The sequence below is a fragment of the Podarcis pityusensis genome, assembly GCF_964106645.2.
Source record: "Podarcis pityusensis genome assembly, chromosome: 5".
NCBI lineage: Eukaryota > Metazoa > Chordata > Lepidosauria > Squamata > Lacertidae > Podarcis > Podarcis pityusensis.
The window spans coordinates 82,652,077-82,672,096 of record NC_138032.1 but is presented as its reverse complement, the minus strand read 5'-3'; the positions used below and the strand labels follow the sequence as shown (position 1 = coordinate 82,672,096).

Sequence of the window (20,020 nt, the reverse complement as noted above, 5' to 3'; positions counted from 1 at the left end):
CTGCTGAGAAAGCCAGCATAGCAAGAGATCTTAGAACAGGGCTCCCTCTGTTTATTTATCCCTTCTCCCTCAGGCAACGTATGGATTTGTTTTTTATTTCTAATCTCCACCCCCCCTTCCTCCTCCTGCAAGGAATCTTGTGCGGCTGGGAGGTCTCCAGTTTCGGCTGTAGCTTCTGCCAGCAGAGGAAGCTGGCTGAAATGTTCTGATACTCAAACATCTCATTCTCAAAGAGCACACATGCTCCTTAAAAAAATAATCGCTATTTAGAGTAGCGGCGGAGAGAGAAGGGACTGCTTTATAAATCTTAGCTTTTCAGATTTTTGGTAATAAGGATCTGGGTAGAATCAAAGGGATGCACATTCAGTGGAAGGGCCACCATTTTACACAATCAGTAGTCCCATCCCTCCCATGTTTATGACTGGACCTCTGAATTGTTAAGTGAATAACCTCTTTTCAGCCCATGTGGGCTATTTCCTCATGGGCAATTTTCTGAGGGACCCTTGGAGACCCCCCCAAGTGCCCCTATTTTCCAGGGATAGCCCCTGATTTATAGAAGCCATTCCAGTTTCTGATTTGATCCCAGAATGCCCCATTTTTCCTTAGGGGGTCCCTATTTTCACTGGATAAATGTTGGAGGGTATAGTAGGATGTCCCTATTTTCATGGGAGAAATGTCAGAAGGCATGGAGTTATGTGACCCCCGAGCCAAGGAGATAAGTAAGTGTAGAACCTTTAGAAGACATCTGAAGGCATACTTTATAAGCTTTGTCATTTTAGCAGTTTCCCAAGGTCTACTAAATGATTCCTCAAATTATACTACAGGATGGTGCATGTGTTTGAGATCATTTCCAGCACACACACACACACACACACACACACACACACAGAGGCTTTTGTTATTTACAGAGTCTTTATAGTGGAGTACTTGTTTCTTCAAGAAGAGCTACTGCAGGATACAATGGGAAAATATATCCTATCAAATTTTGATCCACTCTGGATCCCAATCCCAATCTGGCCACATGGGATTAAGCAATCTCCTCTGTGTCAGCCTTACTGCCACATAACATTTTTTAGGTCTTTGACTTAACAGCTGTGTGAATCAACTCTCAGGACCAAAGAAGATGTGATGTTACTGAATTGTTATCCAATAAATAGCACAGAGACCCTTATCTGGATCAGAACCCTGCTGTGGGTGAAAGGGAGGTGTTAGCCCTTTGGACTCACTGTGGTCCCAATCTGAATTGGTGTGTGTGTGTGTGTGTGTGTGTGCCTGCAATTTTTTGGGAGGGGGATTCCACCCATGCAAGTTCTAAATATGTGAGGTTTCAGGCATCCGTTATCAGTGAAGGGGTGGAATCTAGAGATCTGTCCTCTCTCTTACTTTGATCTCCACTGGCAACCTCATCAGAAGACCTTATCATACGTTATAGATTGCACTGACTAGAAGGGTATGCTAGATTCTTACTACTGGCTCATGGGTACTATGCATAATTTATGCAGATGCTCATCTATGTGAACAAGCCTTTTCTACTTCCTTGTTTAATCATTGTTCATGGGATTTTTAATGCAGATGGTTTTTTTTAATGGTTTTTAACAGTTGGATAATTACTTTTTTATTTGAAGAAGAAAGACTTCAGTACCATTAAACTCCCTGAGAATCTTCCCTCAAGATATTGCGTAGCTGCCATCCAAAAATTGGAAGTTCCACTGTATCCAAAAATCAAGGTCATGGCCAGTGTGCGCAGTCGATCATAGAATCATAGAACTGTAGAGTTGGAAGGGACCACAAGGTTCATCTAGTCCACCCCCCTGCAATGCAGGAATCTGTTGCCCAGTGTGGCAGAAGAGCGGGCAAGTTGTTGCCATAAATACTATTGTTGTGCCTTCCCCCAATACAAAGTCCAAGAGAAAAGCAAATAATTCAGTTTTAGAATAAGCAGATTTCTGCTGATTTTCAGGCGCCTTGAAAAGATCCAGAATAAATTAGATCATCCTGCTGGTGCAAATAATTTCTTATAGGTCAGTGTGTGTGTGTTTGTGTGTAGATATACTGCAAAATGTTTTCCCCTAGTCTGTGTGGTTTAGGTCGTTGTAACGATTACCATGATAATGTAATGTGAAGTACTTTGAATATTTATTTATTTCGTAACCCACTCTTCAGTGTTCACATACCCCCTATGTGAGGAACAATGTCAACATACAAAAAAAGTCATTTAAATAAAACTTAATATAAAATCAAACAATATCCTAACAACGTAACTACATCAGCCAAGTATTGGTGCTGATCACACGGGAGAAAGAAAGACATTCCAGAGTCAGGGTGCTACTACTGAGAATGTCGTCTCGTGAAGTTGCCACGTACCATATCTCAGTGAATATGGTGGTGTGAGAAAGGGATTACTGGATGATCTCAGTCATGGCAGGTGGATAAGGGAGCAGGCGATCTTTCAGGTATCTGTGTCCTGAGCCATCTACAGTGGTGTCGCCATCGTGAGGAATTGGGATTATATGACACGCTTGCATTTAATGCAACATTGCAAGCAAATGGCACAGGTTCTGCATTGCTACATCCCTAGGGGGTGCGGGTGGCGCTGTGGTTTAAACCACTGAGCCTCTTGGGCTTGCCGATCAGAAGGTCAGCAGTTCGAATCTCCGCGATGGGGTGAGCTCCCATTGCTCTGTCCCAGCTCCTTCCAACCTAGCAGGTTAAAAGCACACCACTGCAAGTAGATAAATAGGTACCGCTGCGGCGGGAAGGTAAACTGTGTTTCCATGTGCTCTGGTTTCTGTCACGGTGTCCCGTTGCACCAGAAGCGGTTTAGTCATGCTGGCCACATGACCCAGAAAGCTGTCTGTGGACAAATGTCAGTTCCCTTGGCCTGAAAGCAAGATGAGCGCCACAACCCCATAGTCGCCTTTGACTGAACTTAACCATCGAGAGGTCCTTTGCCTTTACCTTATTTACCTATCTGAAAGACCTGTTCCCTCATACGAACCTATCCAGGTTTTCCGATCACACATTTTCAGGTATATCTTTTTAGTCACAAGGGCTAGAAAGTTATTTAAAACAAAAAACAAAAATGGAAGCTGAATTCTGCACTCAGCACCACCAACTTGTGTGTTTTTCCTCTCCACTCTGAGAGCCATCGTGACATACACGCAGCCCAGGCTATAACTAGCTGTCTCCCTCTGAACTAGTGTTGCAGCTATTAGTGCATCAGCGAGACATATTTTTCCTTTAGAGTCATTCTTTCAAAGCCCTTTTATTTCCTTATTAGTAATTTGTGACTTGACTGGAATGTTTTTGGCCGCTCCTGTGTTTTGTTGCTGCTTCTGAAACAAAATCCAGATCCTGAAATACCAAATAGCGATAGGTTTGAAAATAACGGAAGGGACTTTTTCATAGTAAGCAAACTGTGCCTTTTCTGTTCACATAGCAAATATGTACTGGCTGTTCGTTGTTTGTGAAGTACAAATTGTCCCGCCTGAGCATGTGTTTTGCTTTCTTCAGCACCATCTCCGAATTCCCAACAGATCCTTTGCTGATGTTAGCAAAGCATCTCCTCCCTGCTCCGGTACAAAGCTCCTAGCCAAAAACTTTATCCTGACTTTTAAAGATGAACTCACCCATGCGCATTACTTTACAAAAGAAACAGGATAGAAGCAAAACTTTTCCTGGGGAAAGGATGTTGTTTTCTGATACTCGGAAAGTACAATTGCTTTCTAGGGGGTGTTGCTATTACGTTACTTGTTTTAGATCAATTGCCCATTTATGGCTTGTTCAAAAATGTTCTGCACGAAGGCTGAGCTGACGCAGCCTACTTAATTGTGTGTTTACTTTCGTGAGTGCCAAAATACATCTTGCATTTTTGACACTTTGGAACGTATTTGCAAAGTTGCTGTGCTCCCCCCCCCCTTTTGTCTTTGCCTTCATAGTTATTATTGCCTGTTGTTAGTACAGTGGTATCTCGGGTTACAGACGCTTCAGGTTACAGACTCCGCTAACCCAGAAATAGTACCTCGGGTTAAGAACTTTGCTTCAGAATGAGAACAGAAATCGTGCTCTGGCAGCGCAGCGGCAGCAGGAGGCCCCATTAGCTAAAGTGGTGCTTCAGGTTAAGAACAGTTTCAGGTTAAGAACGGACCTCCGGAACGCATTAAGTACTTAACCTGAGGTACCACTGTATTTACAAGCCATTTTTTTCTGGGCCACATCCTCACAAAGCAACATAAATAAAGGAAAGGATACAAAGATGCAGTATATATACAATATACATATTTAGTGCTCTTTTCCCCCCTTAAAAAATGTTTAGGGGTACTCTCATTTTGACTCAAGAAAATCACCATTTTATAGTTCAAATTGGGAAAAATAAATACAGTAAATGGACAAAAGTACAAAGATTCACAAAATGTTTAGGGGTATACGTCCCCCTGCATCCCCCCAGAAAAAAAAACTGTACATATTTGTGTGTGTGTGTGTGTGTGCATTACTGCAATAAAGTTGCTGTGAATCGTAAAAAGTTATTTGCGTGTTCAGACCTTTAAACCTCCCCCTTAAATAAATCCAGACAAGACTCAGATCTTGGTTTGGTTTTTGGCACAATGTAGGCCACAACTTTATTGATTACAGCAAGTGAGTGGTTGCATATGCTCTGGTTCGACTAGCTCCCTGCACTGTTGCAGGTAGCGCTGACCCAGGGCACCAGCATAGGTCAGCCTAGGGTGAACACCTGGATAAGCGGAAAGCTGGGAACAGGCTATCTCTGCCACCCAAATGCCCCCCTGGACTCAGGCACGGGCACAACCCCCTCACAGGGTTGATCACACCATTGAGTCCCTGGATTCCTTTAATGGAATACCCTTCACATAGGGATGGCAAGAGCGTTTTCCCATCCCTATCACCTGAACCAGCGCCTATCTGCAACCTTACAAGTTGTGACAATTTGCTACACGGCAGGTGAAACCGAAATGGCACCAGCCAATCAAGTGGGGAAAATTCCTGCCATGCCCCTGTCCCAACGACAGACAACACATGACGGCATAGCAAGGTCAAGCGCACAGCCCTAAAAGTAGGGAGAAGTGGGCGGGTGTTCCGAATGCACGCGCTGAAGGAGGAAGCTCTGGGTCACGTGCATAAATAGGTCCCTTGATCCATTTAGGCTGTGTCCCATTGGCCTGATCAAGCCCTGCATAAAGGGACCTACCAATCGGGTATTGTGGCTATCCAGTCGTACCCACCCACCCACCCACCCACAACACAGGGTTTGGTTGCCAGGTCTCACCAATTTCCCTGGGAGCTTACTGGCAAACAGGGGCTGGCTTGCCTCTCAATGTTAATTTTTGGAGGTTCACGCTCAGCCTCAGTAATCAAGTTTCTTGCTGGGAGGTGGGGCCAGCCCCATTTATAAATAGGGGATGGAGCTGACAACAGCCAGGCAGTCGGCTCTGGAGAGTCACCCTCCCTACCCTCCCTTTGTTTAATGTTTCTTGTTTGCAGGTTAACTTTTTCTTCCTGTTTAGCAGGTGCTGCTACGGTCTTTGACTGGTTGGTTGCTGTTGAAGGACCGGGAAGAAATTTTCCTGCAGTAGCAGGTTTTGTCTTCCCTGTAGCAATTCGTCACAACTTTGGCGGTTATGGCCTTGGGTGGAATCCTTTAGTCCTTTCTTCCCTATATGGGGGGAGGGGGCGTGAAGTGGTGACTCACCCCCATGCGGCAGCGATTCCAGGGTCCCCCTCTTAAAGGGGTTATATATATGGATGTCACTGGCCATACACTGAAAGGTTGTCAGTGAACTACCCTGCGTGCGGGGATATGGGCTGGGCTGCCTGCTACACTTACATCTCACAGAGCACCCCCATATCCCATTTACCCTGATGAGCCCCAGTTCCCCCCGGCTGGGGGGCTGGGAGGGGTACACACCCAAGGCCTAAGCCAAGGTCTTCCTACATTCGGAAGTTTAATAAAGTTGTGGCCTAATTATAATTCCATATACAGTAATGGTGTCAGAGTCTTTATTCCTTCCGTATGATCCCTGGGGGCTAGGGCTGTCGCCGCCTGGTCACGCAATATTGAATCACCGGTGAAGAGAAGACATAATAAACACAAAACAAAGGGGCGGAAAACTTCAGCCTTGAAGGCCAAATGTGGGCACTTGGGTCTCTCTGTAGGCCACGCTTCTAACAGGCTGTGCCTTGCTTTCTCTTTGAATGATAAGTGCCTCTTGCTTGCCCAGATAGAGGACAGAGAGGTGTGTCAGTGTATGTAGAAACAAGACAGGTAGAATTTACATATGTTGCTTGAATCCTGAAGCATTCAATATCCTTTGCACCGCCCCTCATTTTGCAGCAATAAAGAGATGGCTGCTCAGAGGCTGGAGAACATCTGCTCAGTGACAGCGGCTGCACTTCTCGGGCTGCTCTTACCTGCAGAGCTAAAAGAAGGTCGAGCAAGGTAAGCCACACATTTTCTAGTCATGTTAAAACCTCAGCAATCTTCATCACACGTTCAGTGAAAAGAGCAGGCCTGTCTTCCAACTAGCTGCAGGGCAAAGGCAGGAAAGGAAGCAACGAGACACTTCTGAAATGAAAAGCAGTTAACTGGAGCAGTCGTGTTGTTGATGGTTTGGCTAGTGGTCCACATGTCTGTAACAATCTGTACTTCCTGCCCTGAGCTTCCTTGCAGGCTGACTTAACCTTTCCCAGCCGTGCGTCACACATTTTCGGAGACTTGGGCAGGAGGAGAAAAACAGCTCACTCAAGATTTGGTCATGGAGAACTGCTTAGGTATGTGTTGTGTAATAGATGTGTCTTGAAACACACATATAGCAGTAGTTCTCCACTGCAGAATTCTTACTTTGTTTTTCTTGGTTCTTTGCACAGGGAATATATATTTTGTTCTATTTTTACCAAATGACTCAGACTAAAAGGACTTTAGGCTACAGCAGCTTATGCCAGATGTTTGGTTCAGGTACATGTAGGGTACAAAAGCCCTAGGAATCAGGCAGCAATTCTTTCTTCACTTCAACTCATCACCTCAGGGATACCTGAGGGAAACAAGGATTTTCCCAAACCTAAGACTGGTCCTACCAGGCCCTGTCCAAGGTGTGGTGGACCAGCAAATGCCCCCGCTCTCATTTGTCACCAGATGTTAAGAGTGGGTGGGTTTTGGGGTGGGTGGGATCAGAGCAAGCAAGCAATGCAAGGGGAGGGAGCAAGTTTTGTTTTGGAAATGTTCTATGTGATTTAAAAAACTTTCTGATGAGATCGTTGTAAGCTACATTGGGACCTTATGGTAATGGGCAAGTCAGAAATCTTCCAACTAAATGCATAACTAGGCAGGTGAATAAATGGGTGGGGGAAGCGGGCAGGAGAGGGGGACAGAGTGAGCGAATTGGTGGGAAGGGCTGAGCAGGGTGGGGAGGCGAGTGAGTGATTAGGGACAGAGGGAGAGCCAAGGAGATGGAGAGGAGAGGAGAGTGGGGCAGTTGTGGGGGGAGTGAGCAGGGCGACCAAACAAGGTGTAGAGAGAGTGAGCAAACTGATAGATACATCTGGAGGAGAGTCGGCGAGAAAGTAAGATGGGCAGAGGCTGCCACTGATTCTGTGCTCCCCTCCAATCTGCCTTCTGATCCACGAGGCTCACTTTGCCTCGTGACAGAGCTGGCCCTGCAAGAGAACAAATGGTTCGGCAGCTTGTGATGGCCAAATGCAAGCAATTCATTGCAGACATGAAAACTTACACTCCACACTGTGGACAGAGTGCATACAGCTGACAGTGTGTTTAAAAATAGCTAACAACCTCCTTAGGTATTCTATTGGAGTGAAATAGCAAGCTTCTCTGTTTATTAAGTGTTTTCCGGTGGGTAGGAGAGCCAGTGTGGTGTAGTGGTTAAGAGCGGTAGTCTCGTAATCTGGGGAACCGGGTTCACGTCTCCGCTCCTCCACATGCAGCTGCTGGGTGACCTTGGGCCAGTCACACTTCTTTGAAGTCTCTCAGCCCCACTCACCTCACAGAGTGTTTGTTGTGGGGGAGGAAGGGAAAGGAGAATGTTAGCCGCTTTGAGACTCCTTAAAGGGAGTGAAAGGCGGGATATCAAATCCAAACTCTTCTTTTTCTCTTCTAGGAATGGATGAATCTGTCAATTTTGGTCCCGTCCCATCCTCCATCTTCAGTTCACAACATTTCTCCTAGTTTACACTTTTATTGTATGCAATTTTCCTTATATACACATTTCTGCAAACATTTTTGTATGTCATTTTTAGTAAAATGCACATTTTTATGCACTTCTTTTGGTTGGCGAACTGCACCACAAAATTCAAGGAAGTGCAAATTTCGGAAGATAGCTATGTGCCAGTTTGCATATTGTTTCAGGAAGTGCAAATGAAATAAGTCAGCCTTATATTGCAAACCAAACCAAACCAAACTTACTCATCCCTAGTCCTCCCACCACACTAGTAAAGATACATACATATATGTATGTATTCATTTATACATTTACTCAGCATATCAATTATTGCAATCACTTAAAAATCAAAGATAAATTACTTGTTTGGAATACTGCTGCAAAGCAGTTCTTAAGTGCTTAGCTCTTTCAGCAACCCAGAAATTAAAATATAGCTTCTCAGTTTGTACTGATATATTGATACGTATCCATTGATATGTTTTATGTTATGCAATTGTCCAAGCTCAGTTGGTTAGAGCATGGTGCTGATAACGTCAAAGTTGAAGGTTCAATCCCCATATAGAACAACTGCACATTCCAGACTTGCAGGGGGCTGGACTAGATGATCCTCAGGGTCCCTTCCAACTCTACAATTCTCTGATTCATTGAAGTGGATTTTAAACAAATGAAAACAAAACCTGTTTCTGGCCATTTCAGTTCATGTCGAGATGACGTCTCTGTGCTCTGCTGCCGTTCTCCTTGCAAATCTAATCCAGCTTCCTTTTAAAGGGAATCATCTCGTCCTTCTCCCAATTCCATTCTTTGTTTATTGTAGACTATTATATATCAAGGTTCTGTATTAGAGAGTTGGCAGTACTATTAAAAAACCCCACATGCTCTAATTCATGTAATGCTTCCACCCATTTGCTTTTATGCCATAATGGAAGAAAAAGATTCTTGTTCCTCGTCTCATCTTTGAAGGTGGAAATCCCTAGAAACAAATCCCATTTGACATAGTAGGAATTACTTCCAAGTAAGTGTATACAAGGCATTGCACCATACATTGCTTTCTTTTCAGCAGTTGAAGAGCATAAGTCCATTGCCTCCAGTCCTCTCCAGAGTGAACCCCCTTTGGGTGCAGACCAGAATCATAGGCTGGAGAAGAGAAGAGAAGAGAAGAGAAGAGAAGAGAAGAGAAGAGAAGAGAAGAGGACTCTGTCATGCACGCCAGGTGAAAATGCAAGAACGAAAAAGTTCTCCCTCCCATCCCTATCATGAGTTGAGTCTTCTTGAAACCTTCCTCAGAAGATACTGATGCAGAGTTCTACAGTATTAGTGTTGTTTCCATATTTTGCCTAAAGGGAAATTTTGTTTTCTATTACTTTTTGAAGATGGCCCATGAATCCAACAAATGAAGACAAAAACTGCATTTGACACAAGAGGGGTTATCAGCTTGTTAAAAAGAAAGGAAATGGGTTACCATTCACGTATTTTAGAATAATTATAGTAAAGTTTGACATTTGCTAGTCTCTATAGCATCTACATAGCTCCTGTGAGCCAACCCAGAGCTTGATTCTACACCTTGACATGACACATTCCCACATTCTAGGAATCTGAGGGGAGTTTCCAGTATTTAGAGAAAGCAGCTCTAGTTGCCACTATCAAATTAGAAAGTAAGACTTTTTTGCCATTAGAAACTTGATCTTTTAAGTCAATTCCTAGGTTCCCAAAATGCTTTGTTCTCATAAAACAATAGCATGAGATATATATTTTTCCAACTTCCCAAGTCTACCAGCTACAGAGGACATCACTGTTAATTTTTGCAAATTTCACCAGAGATTGGAGATCTCATGGTTTATTCTTGGCACTTGGGCTGGTGTTTGATTCCATTGCACTATCGCAGGCATAGGCAACCTTGGCCCTCCAGATGTTTTGGGACTACAACTCCCATCATCCCTAGCTAATAGGACCAGTGGTCAGGGATGATGGGAATTGTAGTCCCAAAACATCTGGAGGGCTGAGTTTGCCTATGCCTGCACTATCGTCTTAAATAACTTTTAAAGCAGTGAAGAAGCTGCAGTATATGTGTTTATCTTTTTCTCAAGGTGAAACCATTCTTCCATCAGTCTGGTGACTGGGTTGCCCACCTGTTCGCATAACCTGGATTTTCTTAATCTAGATATAATAGGACCTGATATATTAGTGCTAACATCCTCTTAGGGGCTGAGATCAGGAGGTGTTCAAAGCAGGCCTCTGTTGTCATTAAATTCATAACTTATCTGCCCCTACAAAATGTGGTGATTATGCAATTTTTCTTTACCTATTTATTTCAAAAGGTTGACCTCACATTTCTTGACAAAGTTGTTCATATGGTTTTAGAGCTGGATGAGCCTGTCAAGTTTAGTTTTTGTAAATTTCTTTCTCTCCCCCTGTTTTAAGTTCCATTCTCACAATTTCCACATCTGTTTGGATCGTACCCATTTTGTAAGCTTTTTGTGTGCATTCTTCCCCTAAAACGCCCATTTGTGTATGCTTTCCAATGGACCCCTCTCTCAAATATGAATTCATGTCCCTCCATAAATATGCAGTTTTTGTGTGAACTGAAACTGCATTGCAAAACTGAGAAGAGTGCATTATCTGATTGATAGATGCATCCCAATCTACATATAAATTTAGCACTGGGGGAGTTAGGTTGGTTTGCTTCAAAATGTAGACCAAACAAATTTCTCCTCCAACTCTCTTTTTGTCCAGTTGGGAGTTTGATGCTGTGGAAGAAATGTCTCTCACCGTGCACTGAGTGAAACTGACAATTGGATCTGGGAGTAGAGTTGCCGCTGCATTTTGCCTGCAGTGAAATTTTAAGGTGAAGCTGTGGAATTAAACGGGAAAGAGCTGTGGAATTGCACAGGAAAGGGGAAGAAAAGGATTAATGAAATGGCTCAGAGGAATCCCCCTCATCCTTAGCTCTTGTAATGTTATCAGGAAGTGCTACCACTATAATGCCTCTTGTTTACTTATGTTGCAACTTGTTCCTGCATGATGTATGGATGTTAACTTCTCAACCTCCATTCTTGCCAAGAAACTGTCACTGGAAGCAGTTAGCATTAGCACAGCTAGCCAGTCAACAGGCATTCTTGTCTACTATAAATATAACAAACACAGGTTGAAGACCTCAAGCTTAATGCCTCACCATAGGTTATGGGGCTGCCTGGCCAGATAACAACAACAACAACAACAACAACAACAACAACAATTTATTATTTGTGCCCCGCCCATCTGGCTGGGTTTCCCCAGCCACTCTGGGCGGCTTCCACAAAGACCAAAAATACACTAAGATGTCACACATTAAAAACTTCCCTAAAGAGGACTGCCTTCAGATGTCTTCTGAATGTCAGGTAGTTGTTTATCTCTTTGACATCTGATGGGAGGGCGTTCCACAGGGCGGGTGCCGCTACCGAGAAGGCCCTCTGCCTGGTTCCCTGTAGCTTTGCTTCTCGCAATGAGGAAACCACCAGAAGGCCCTCAGCGCTGGATCTCAACGTCCGGGCAGAACGATGGGGGTGGAGACGCTCCTTCAGGTATACCGGGCCGAGGCCGTTTAGGGCTTTAAAGGTCAGCACCAACACTTTGAATTGTGCTCGGAAATGTACTGGGAGCCAATGTAGGTCTTTCAAGACTGGTGTTATGTGGTCTTGGCAGCCGCCCCCAGTCACCAGTCTAGCTGCCACATTCTGGATTAGTTGTAGTTTCCGGGTCACCTTCAAAGGTAGCCCCACCTTCAAAGGTAGAGCGCATTGCAGTAGTCCAAGCGGGAGATAACTAGAACATGCACCACTCTGGTGATATAGTCCGCAGGCAGGTAGGGTCTCAGCCTGCGTACCAGATGGAGCTGGTAAACAGCTGCCCTGGACACAGAATTAACCTGCGCCTCCATGGACAGCTGTGAGTCCAAAATGACTCCCAGGCTTTGCACTTGGTCCTTCAGGGGCACCATTACCCCATTCAGGACCAGGGAGTCCTCCACACCAACCCGCCCCCTGTCCCCCAAAAACAGTACTTCTGTCTTGTCAGGATTCAACCTCAATCCATTAGCCACCATCCATCCTCCAACCACCTCCAGACACTCACACAGGACCTTCACCACCTTCACTGGTTCTGATTTGAAAGAGAGGTAGAGCTGGGTATCATCTGCATATTGATGGACACCCAGATAGATGCAATATGGCAATGTCATGGGAACTGCTTCGTACCATGGGCCCAAAACAGATGAGGGGCACCACTGACTCTCCTGCCTAGATTAATCTGATCCTGGAATAAAATGTCTAACATTTCGCAACAGCTGAATTACATATTCTCTCCACCCAATTAGAGGTGATGAGGACAGATCCATGTGTTTAATCATGGAAGTGACCCATGGAGGAAGGACCTTGGCTTAGGGGCAGAGTATGTGCTATGGATGCAAAAGGTCACAGGTCCAACCCCTGGCTGGAAAAGACCCCTTTCTGAAACCCCAGAGATCTGCTACCAGTCAATTGTCAGGGACTGGCTGGACTCAGAGGAATGGTGGAAGGAACCATCTGGGGAACCCCCAAGGGAAAAAAGCTCAGAGCCTGGGGATTGGTGGTGGGACAATGATGAGTGGTCAGCAGGAGAAGACTGTGAGGAGAATGGGAGGAGGGAGGCCAAGAGGCAGAGATAAGTCAAGCTGATGCAGAGTCATGGGTGTGTCTCCCCCTCCTGCTGCGACAAGTTCCCATCCCCCCTTGTCTCCCAGAACCAGAAGAGGCATGAAAAGGGCAGAGGAGAGATTGGCTTCAGGCAGGCACAGTCTCCAATTGCTTGGGAAAAGCCTTGGAGAGAAGGGGGACTTAGACAGCTGTGGGGACTCAGTCTCATCAACTGATGCATGGGGCAAAACCTACCAGGGATGAGCTGCTGTGCTCATTTGGTAGGCCTAACACTCTGCCAAGTTTGTGCAGATCTTGTTCATGCTAATAAAGAGTTAACTCGAACTTGAAAGGTGTGATTTACGGCCAGCTCGCTCCTGTCGTCAGTATAGCCAGCATCGAATCAGATGGACCAATGGACTGACACTTTAAAACTCCATTTCCTGCACTTCATTTAGAAAATGGTGGTGGGGATTTGATTTCAAGAACAAACGAGGTGAGCAGCGCAGGGAACGAAAAGGAATGCTAAACCTTCCCAGCAATGTGCCCCTTGACACGACTTTTCCCTCAGCCAAACTCCGATGCAAGAAGCAAGCCCTGCTTGCAGAAAAACATTTGGGGAGAGAGGCAACATGGGATGAATGGTTTAGCACTATTTGCTATCACACCCACTTTGCCCTTAAAATTGGAACAATCCTTCACCTTGCATTTGATTGGGGCAAAAGGATCTGCTACAATCATGTCTAGCTTGGCCCTCAGTCAAAGCAATCAGATTTCTTGGTTTCCTTTAGGGGCCAAACTAAATTGTACATAAAAGGCATGGTTGCCTTTCATATTTCTGTTTGGTGGTTGTTTTAGAAAACACAACTGTAGTCTGTGTGTGTGTGTGTGTGTGTGTGTGTGAGAGAGAGAGAGAGAGAGAGAGAGAGAGAGATTAGGACTGAAATCATGGTGCTCAGTGAGTGTTTTTTCCTAACCTTTCCCCCTTATGCTGATGAAAATCACCAAACAAAACTATTTCCCGTCTTGATTTTTTATATTGAATGGGAGCAGACAGAGAAATAAGCAACCAAAACATGGCTCTGACGTTGCATAATGAGTTGTTTGCTTTGTTCATCCACACACCATGTGTATGACAGGAATAATTTTCTGTTTTCTAACAAAGTTCTATCCCATCCAAATTCTCTTGGCTTCTACCTCCCGCCATCTGGCAGAGGTTTATAGAAAACTCCATCAGGTCCTGAATGCTTGTGCTCTAAGTGGCACTGAGCAATCAAGGATGGATAGATATCCTGCTGCTGAATTCCTTTATAGCATCCTTCGCCAACCTGGTGCCCTCCAGGATGTTTAGAACTACAACTCCCATCAGCCCACACTTTTGTATTCTGAATGTGTGAAAACAGAAACATGGAGGGTTGTTTCACACGTTGCATTCCATGCTGTGAACAAGGCTATCTGAAGCAAATTTCTTCATAACCAAAAGTGGAACCTCCTTCCAAGACATTCCACGTTAGGGTGTAGCCCAGGCAAGCCTGAATCCAGCCAACATAGCTGTCTGTTCCAGGATATACCAGGCAATACCAAATCCTTGTAGCAAATTTGCATAGGTACAGGACTGCCATGAAAATGTGGGAAGACCCTTGTCTTATTCATGGGTCTTCCCACATTGCTGTAGTGATATTTAAAGACTTTCAAGCACAGCCCTTTTGAAATCTTAACTGCATCCACATAAAGGGTGATTGGGATTATGCTGGTTGCCCACCCCTGTATATCAACTGTACATTCAGTTGATGAGGTACCAGTTGATCAGGAGAAATAGCAGAGATGGGTCCAACACAGAAGCTAACACCAAAAGCTAACACAACAGAACTTTTCCCAACTCCCCTCTTGCTTTATTGAAACCACTTTTCCCATCAACATGCTGCCCTCACTTGCTCTGCTCAAACTTCGGCCATAATTTAAAACCACTCTTTTCTTCCCATTGTCTCTCTCTGCTTGATCTTAAAAAACCCACCATTTCCCTGCCAGTGTTTCTGCATTTTGGTTTGATCAATTCAAACTTCTACCATTAGAATTTTAGCATTAGCTGTTTTTGCAGGTGCATCACGCTGTCGACTCATGCTAAGCTTGTGGTCTGCTACGACCCTCGACCCTTTTCACATGTACTACTGGCAATCCAGGTGTCCGGCATCTTATATTTGTGCAAAAAGCTGTCAAAAGCAGTGGATGGGTGATGTTTTATGTATGGCAGAGGGGCGAGCATTCCACAGTGCAGGGGTAATGGCAGGAAATGTGCATTTTCAAGTCAACATCCCCATTTTGTGATATTCTGTAGGCTTCGGTGTTGCGAGTAAAATTTTCCCACAGGCACTATATGCTCCATCTAGGAAAGATAAATAACCAGGCGTGCCACCCCCCCCCCCCCAAAAAAAAAACCAAATGCAAAATGGGATAGTGGTTCCTTTGGCCTGTAGCTATCTTCTCTGGGAAGAGAGAGATGGAGGCTGTATCATCTGCAGCCCTTGCCTCAGGGTTCTGTGTGGCCAGGTTTGGGCTAATGGGGAGCCACAGACCAAAAGAGGTTGAAGATTACTGGTCAAGGTTGAGGGTGGTTTTAGCTTCTGCCATGAGCTCTCCGAAATCAGTAAGCACAGAGGCTCCTGAAGATGAGTGTAGCTGGTTTCACATGCTGGCAGACTGAGTGTTTATTTTACCCTGCCTGTAATGAACTCCATTCGCCTGCACTTCCTGCATTTTTAAAATCACATCAATATGGTTGCTGTTTCCTTTTGAAAACTGAGTGTTACAGAGCCACAAGGTCAAATTTTGATCAGTCTTGTTCTCGTAGAAACTGCACAAGTAGATGTCAAAGGAACAACTCCAAGTTTATAAAGAAGTCTCCCCAGGGTTTTCCCCCACTCTGCAGATTGCTGGCATCCTGAACTCATTTGTTCCTTTACTACTTAACCATAAAGGGTTTAGTCTTTCAAGGTGCTGTTTGCATCCGGTGAATGACATAAGTATGTATGAATTTTAAGCACGAGGAGGTCCGTGGAAGTTCATTTTCTCAAAGCTTAAGCATTTGCTTTATCCTTTACTTAGATGAGGAATTGAGTTTTAATATGTACCAGAATGAGCTCCAAAAACATTGCATCAGTTTTTCAGTAATTCTGAGATCTCAGGAAAGTGTTTGCTAAAAATTATTCCAGCCGCTCCGTCTCTTTCCTTGGATTCCTTTTTCTTGAAGAACTGAAACAGGAACAATGTAGAGGAATTCCTGTATATATATGTGCAGTCATATAAGGAAGCAGTTCTTTGAGAACTCCCAAGGTCCTACTATGGTAACTGAACGAGGTGTTGTCTCTGCAAGTGTCTGGCTGTAGCTGAAGCCTTAATGCAGCAGAGTGAGCCCCACCTTATTTTGGAATCTTTTTCTGCAGAGGGCTGAGGAGACAAGAGTACCATGAACCAGAGGAGAGTGGCAAGACTGTGTTCTTCAGTTGGGATGGTCCTCAAGTCAGTTCTGGAAGACTTTTCTCACAAGAATAGTGTCGGAGCCTCATTGTCGTTTGAGCGTGTCTGTGGTCTCAGAGTAATGGGTCCCTACAGCTGGACATTTCATGGCAATGAGCCCAGTTTTGCTCATACACTCAGTAAACACACCATAGGCAACATCAAATCTTTGATCAGGAGATATGTGAGCCATCTTCAAATACCTAAAAGGGTGTCACAAGGAAGATGGAGCAAGCTTGCTTTTTCGTGCTCCGGAGGGTAGGACCCTTAATGAGGGGTAGCCCTTTAAATGTTTGAATATAGTTATCATATCTCCTCTCAGTCTCCTCTTTACCAGGCTAAACATACCCAACTCTCTCGACTGTTCCTCATGAGCCTTGGTTTCCAGATCCTTGATCATCCTTGATCACCCTCCTCTGCACACATTCTGGCTTGTCAATATCCTACTTAAATTGTGGTGCCCAGAACTGGACATATTATTCCAGGTGTGGTCTGACCAAGACAGAACAGAGCAGTACCATTACTTCCCTTGATCTGGACACTAGACCTCTGTTGATGCAGCCTAGAATAGATACTGAATGTGTGCTACCAGATTTTGTGTAGTATATGTCTAAACATCAGGGCAGCTGAAAACAACTAAAATGCTTGAGTCCTCGTGGATTTGCATTTGTGTCCTGATTAGTAACTGCCATGCAGCTAACTATCCACAATTTTATTTGGAAACAGAGGCCTGTAGCTTCTGTCCTTTAAATGCTGCAGTTTATCTCCAAACTATTCTGAGCTGAAAGCATCTCGCTGATCTCCCCAACTAATGAGATGAATTGATTTGCTGTATAATTCTATGCCAATGAGTTCATTTACACCTAGCACCGTGTGTGGAAACATCATTATGAGGGGGAAGCAAGCTTTTTGTAGCCAGTCTCTTCCCTACAAAAGCATTCAATTGTATCATTTTTGCCTGTTGGCAACGACTACTGTGTGTGTGAAAGGTAATGCCCAGTGATTTTAATCACTTATTATTCTTACATAAATTACTGGCATGGGTGACATATATTTTTATTGTGCTTAATTGATTTCAGCATTGAGCAAAGCAATCATTTGGAGCAGAATGTCATGGTTTCAAAAAGAAATAGCCACTGTTTAGGTGCCAAGGAACGGCCAGGCTGTTGCTGTTGCAGTTGCTTTGACCAGCTGGTAAAGTAGCGTGCAAAATGTTTGTTTTCCCCACTTTATTTCTGCATTTCCAGGAATTTTGGATTTGTGTTCTTAGGTGAAAGGGGAGTTCTTTCCCTATTCAGCAGAGAAGATGCAAAACCTGGTAAATTCGGCACCATTTGTAGATGTAAATTGTTTCACCGTACCCCAGATATGATTTTGAGGGGCCAGTACTGGGTTTGGGGCAGGAAACTTGATGTAAGAGGGTAGAACATGGACCGTTTCTGACCTGGCTGGTACCCCTTTTTCCTGAGCAAAGTTTTGGATTTCAAAACTTTTACCTTTAAAGAAATTCATACACAAAACATACATAAAACAAAGTTAGTGAGCATATTGATCTCAGATGCTCAGTAGAGAGACTGCTTGGCTTCCCCAGCTTCAATTAAAACCTAGGGAAAGACATAATGAGGTAATTCCTGCAATGGGTCTTTTTCAGATTAGGCAGCTGGGAAGGTTGCAGAATGTTCCACAGATGCTTAATGGGGGAAAAACACCCCTCAGCCACCTCACAATTATATGGCAAACTGAGTCCTACACCCACTGAAATTTTAAAACATCCAAAGAATGAGGAAGACAAATGAAAGCTTCTTTCTAAGGAACAAACACTTTTGAGAAATTGCAGGATATGTTTCAACATATCACTTTATTTACATAGAACCATTCATCAGAATTAAGAATTCTGCATAGCTCAAAAAGCACATGGAGCATTGTCTATAAAAGTGTTCAGATAATATATAAGTGGCATAATCCAAAGCAAAAAACAAAACAAAACCCTATCCCATTGAAATCCATGGTATTAAAGTGCTTAATATTAGATGGGTCGCTCATTAGCTGTTGTTCTCTGCTCTTTACATGTGAGTGTTTAACCTAAAATCACTGAGGGCATTCAATTGTAAAACTCCATCTTGAAGGGAGTTGCCTCTGTAGTCTTTCTCTGGATGCCACAAAGACAACAAAGGATGTGATAATGGCTCTCCAGGATGCAGGCTGGAATGACAGAGAGATAATAGTTTTGATTTCTGGAAGAAGTAAACTGATTTCTTGTAAGATGCTGAGCCTGTGCTGGACATGCACAAGATATGGCATGGAATTTTTTGTAGGAATCTTTGATTGTTTTTGCTCTGTTTTGAAGTAAGTTATGCAAGTAAAGTTTTGAACAATACTTATTGGTCTGGACAATATTTTGTTACAAAAGGAGTCAGTTTTTATGCATCCAGTTGCTTCAGGCTGCACAATATTAATATCTGCAATACTCTTGCCTGGGAGTCAGCTCTGTTTACTTACTGGGGCTCTTTAAAGCTGGTAGCCACCATGTTGCTTTTCCCTGAGTGCCGCATTATAAGGGGCATTTTGGGTAAAAGTGGCATTCTTCACTGAGAAGGACTGCCATTTTTGTTACCCTCCAAATGCCCTTCAATATGGAATGTTCTGAGCAATCTAAAATGGCAGCCACCAACCAGACAGATCTTTGAACAGCTCTCGTGTTGAATGAGGACACAAGATGGAGGGTGAGCTTTCACTCAGCCTTAGAAGCAAATAAGAAGAGCTTTTACTGGAAGGACTGCCAATTATACTAGCCCTATGGCCACAATCTAAAGAAACCATGTTGCATATAGGGCCTTCTTTTATGAGCAGGGAGGTTTGCCTCATTTTGTATGTTTTTGTATGTTTTGTGGCATTTTACGCATTGTGACTAGCTGTTATTTTTATTCATTATATTTTATTAATAATTTCTTGTAACTGATAAGTGTAAGCTGTTTAATTATTTAATATTTAATTTTACTGTTTACTATTATATTCTAATGGGTTATTGAATATTGCTTTATTTGATATAAGTGTTTATTTTAAAGCTTTTGTGACTTTTTCGTATTGGATCAGATTGTTATTATGCATGTGATCTCTGCTGTCTATTCTGTTGCTCTTTCAGCTTGTAAGCCGCCTTGTGCATAGTAATATAGAAAGGCAGTATACAAATTAAAAGTGAAATGAAATAAAATTTTCTCTGTGTATGCTGAAAATTCTTTTCTCAAAGGGGAACGAGGAATCCCCTGAATGCCATGAGCTCTGGACTGGGGTCCACCAGAATGCCTTTTGAGATTGTTGGGGTACTAAAACACTTCATATTATGGGTTGTAAAATAATGAAGATAATTACAAATAAGGAACACTTTCTCCCTCTTCCTGCCTCATCCACTCAAGGCTTAGTTCTTCTGTCCTTAAGAGTGCTGAAAGAGTAATTTGGAGGGGGGGGGGAAATAGAGGCTATTGGAGTGAAACGTAGGCTGCAAATGATTGGAAGCTGTAATAGCATTCCTGGTATCTACCTGGCAATTTTATATAATCAGATGCCTCCTTTATTTAGCGGTTTGTTAAATCGCCGGTTATAGATTTTTAAATGTGTTGCTGTATTTCCGAGGACTTCCAAAGCTTGCCCTTCTGGCCCCGTGATTGCAATAGATGG

At 43.7% G+C, this 20,020-nt stretch overlaps 1 long non-coding RNA gene across 1 annotated transcript in view; it reads left to right on the top strand.

Annotated features, from left to right (window-relative positions):
• LOC308478286 overlaps positions 1 to 16,968 on the top strand; it is a 32,883-nt gene extending 15,915 nt beyond the window's left edge. Inside the window, exons 2-3 of the long non-coding RNA XR_013987021.1 lie at positions 6,350 to 6,454; positions 16,273 to 16,968. This is a non-coding gene — a long non-coding RNA (uncharacterized lncRNA). The remainder of the gene's footprint in view (positions 1 to 6,349; positions 6,455 to 16,272) is intronic.
• Positions 16,969 to 20,020: the final 3,052 nt, after the last annotated feature.